Source organism: Sprattus sprattus (genome assembly GCF_963457725.1).
Source record: "Sprattus sprattus genome assembly, chromosome: 3".
In the NCBI taxonomy this organism is placed as follows: Eukaryota; Metazoa; Chordata; class Actinopteri; order Clupeiformes; family Clupeidae; genus Sprattus; species Sprattus sprattus.
The window spans coordinates 58,462,586-58,465,871 of record NC_137922.1 but is presented as its reverse complement, the minus strand read 5'-3'; the positions used below and the strand labels follow the sequence as shown (position 1 = coordinate 58,465,871).

The window sequence follows — 3,286 nt, the reverse complement described above, 5'->3', positions numbered from 1 at the left end:
ATCTATCTATCTATCTCTCTGTGATGGGGCAGGCTGGGTGTGTAGTATGGATTACGAGCGGCCCAACGTAGACACTATCACACATCATCAGACACAGACACAAACACACACACACACACACACACAAACACACAGACACACACAGACACACACACATAGACACATCTCACTCTCTCTCTCTCTCTGACGGCAGGCAGGCTGGTGTGTGTAGTATGGATTACGAGCGGCCTAACGTTGAGACCATCAAGTGCGTCGTCGTGGGAGACAATGCCGTGGGGAAGACCCGTCTCATCTGTGCCCGTGCATGCAACACCACGCTGACCCAGTACCAGCTGCTGGCCACGCACGTGCCCACCGTCTGGGCCATCGACCAGTACCGAGTGTGTCAGGAGGTAAAGGCACTCTGTTGTGTCTGTGTGTGTGTGTGTGTGTGTGTGTGTGTGTGTGTGTGTGTGTGTGTGTGTGTGTGTGTGTGTGTGTGTGTGTGTGTGTGTGGAGGTAAAGGGACTCTGTTGTAGCCAAACAGGCAGACAAGTCAAGTCAAGTCACTTTTATGAATGTATTGTAATGTTAGTGCATTTAAAGCTACAGTACTTGACCCAAACTGCCTTCCAGTGGAGGCAAATCAAACACTTGACAGGGTAAATGATTGGGTTAGATACCCAGAGAGTACACACATGGTTTTGAGAATGTATATCTGTGCAGTATTGTAAATAACTGAGGATTCCATGTAAATGGCTGAGTGTGAAAAAGTAAAGGATCACTCTTGGAGCTTCTTTGTAAACACTAGAAAATAAAGTCTGATTGTGTGTGTGTGTGTGTGTGTGTGTGTGTGTGTGTGTGTGTGTGTGTGTGTGTGTGTGTGTGTGTGTGTGTGTGTGTCCCAGGGAACACACTTACAGTTCAAACGAGTGTCCTCACAGGCGCCTCCTACTAGCGTGGCCTAAATATAGCATTTCATTAGAAAACTGTCCTCTCAAGTCCTGCTGTAGTAGTAGGTAATAGCAGGTAAAGGATTGCCTTCTTCTTCTCTCTCTCTCTCTCTCTCTCTCTATCCCTCTCTTTCTTTCTTTCTTTCTTTCTTTCTTTTCTTTTTTTGTCTTCATTTTTCTTTCTTAAGAAAGCTGTCCTGTCCAGTCATGCTTTAGTAGTAGGTAATAGCAGGTAAAGGATTGCCTTCTTCTTCTCTCTCTCTCTCTCTCTCTCTCTCTCTCTCTCTATCCCTCTCTTTCTTTCTTTCCTTTTTTTGTCTTCATTTTTCTTTCTTAAGAAAGCTGTCCTGTCCAGTCATGCTTTAGTAGTAGGTAATAGGTGTGTGTGTGTGTGTGTGTGTGTGTGTGTGTGTGTGTGTGTGTGTGTGTCCTGTCGAGTCATGCTTTAGTAGTAGGTAATAGCAGGTAAAGGATTGCCTTGTCTTGCATTGGTGAAAGCCCTGTCCTCTTGCTTGTTTGGGATCTGAGAGCATAGTTTTTTCTTTCTCAAGTTCAAGTTCAAGTTCAAGTTTAGTTATATAAAGGTGTATACATTTCATATGTTATACCTAGACACAATGTGCTTTGAGTGCAGAGAAGACATTCACTTATCTAAAATAAACAAACAAACAAACAAACTTAGCAAAATAAATATATTTTATTTATCTTCTTGGCTTGGCTGACCCCCTCAGGTGTTGGAGCGGTCCAGAGATCTAATGCCTAGTTTTTCTTTTCTCCTTGTCACACACACACACACACACACACACACACACACACACCCCTTAAGGTGTTGGAGCGGTCCAGAGATGTTGTGGACGAGGTGAGTGTCTCCCTACGACTGTGGGACACCTTCGGAGACCACCACAAAGACAGAAGATTTGCCTACGGCAGGTAAGCACCATACGTTTGAGTTTGTTGAGTAAATGAATAAAAATGGGTTGTTCATGGCAAGATGACAGGCCAGATGCAGTATCTGAATGAAGACAAGTGTAATATAGCTTTACAGAGGAGTGTGAGATAGATATGAGGAGAGATGAAAGAAAGAACAAACGATAGAGAAATAGACTGAAAGGAAGTTAAAGAGAATACAGTTTTTTACAATTGCTAAAACACTAAAACCCACTGGCTGAACAAAGTTCTCAGTTGCCTGAACTCATGAAGCTAATTGTGCAGTCTGTTGTCAATACCTTAAACTATTTCTCATGGTAAAACACAATTTTTCGGGTCTCACTTAGACTTTTCAGCAAAACTCTAAACACATTCTCAGTCTTAAAACACATTCTGCACTCTAATTCACATGTCATCCATACTGGTAAACACAAGTGGCAACAATCAAATACAAATAGAGAACAAATGTCATTGATTGAACACAACCACTCAAAATTGTTTTAACTTGTATCAAATGATGTGACACAACCAATATGAGCCAGTTTAGGGAGAAAACAGGTTGTTGAAGGTGGGAAGGAGAAAGTCTGAGAATGAATAGAAGAAACAATGTGAGGGGAGGAGGACAAGTAAACACCACGTTGACTCCTTTGATTTGTGTCCCTTTTACTGTGGTAGTGTATATTGTAGTAGGCCTAAAGTGCATTGTAGGCTGTATAAGGACAATACGTAAACATGTTGTATGGCCCTGAACATTGTGCTTTCTATTTGGTACAGTAACAGTACTGATTGCTCAATAGATTTTGACTGGTTGCAGGTTCACATCAACAAAGAACAAGAGTGAGTTGTGAGTAGTGAGATGCAGGGTACAGTACTATAGGGGTACAAGAAGGAGAAAGAACCAACACAAATTAGAGCAAAGGAAAGAAGTAATTTATGATACATTTGTATAGCTACTATGAGATAACATGTTTTCATTCATCAAAAGTCAATGATAAATAAATATGAAATTTGTTTTGAGGTAAAAAAAAATGTACTTCTCCCTGAGAACTATATGTTTTGAACAGTGTGTTTTCTATTTTTTGGTGTATTGTTTACTGACTGCTTGAAAGTGTATACAATTTTGAAAACTTTGTTCATGATTTGACAGCAGTGTTTGATTTTGAGCACAGGTAAAACTGTTTTGAGGCGAAAGTTTCATTTTGCAAGAGAATTCAGGGGTTTTGTAAATAGTGCTTGAAGATGAGGTTTTGTGTTTAGAGTTTAGAGAAAATGAGTGACTGTTTCAAGAATGTGTTTTAGCAATTGTAAAAAACTGTAAGAAAGTGATATGGACATTTATATTACATTTACATTTAGTCATTTAGCACAGGGGTCCCCAACCTTTTTTGCACCACGGACCGGTTTAACGAGGCAATTTTTTTCACGGA

General features: G+C 40.7%; 1 pseudogene across 1 annotated transcript in view; it reads left to right on the top strand.

Annotated features, from left to right (window-relative positions):
* Positions 1–212: 212 nt before the first annotated feature.
* The window catches only part of LOC308362917 (rho-related BTB domain-containing protein 1-like), a 24,474-nt pseudogene continuing 21,400 nt past the window's right edge, over positions 213–3,286 (top strand). Inside the window, exons 1-2 of the transcript in view lie at positions 213–392; positions 1,759–1,862. The product of the transcript in view is annotated as a rho-related BTB domain-containing protein 1-like (transcript). The remainder of the gene's footprint in view (positions 393–1,758; positions 1,863–3,286) is intronic.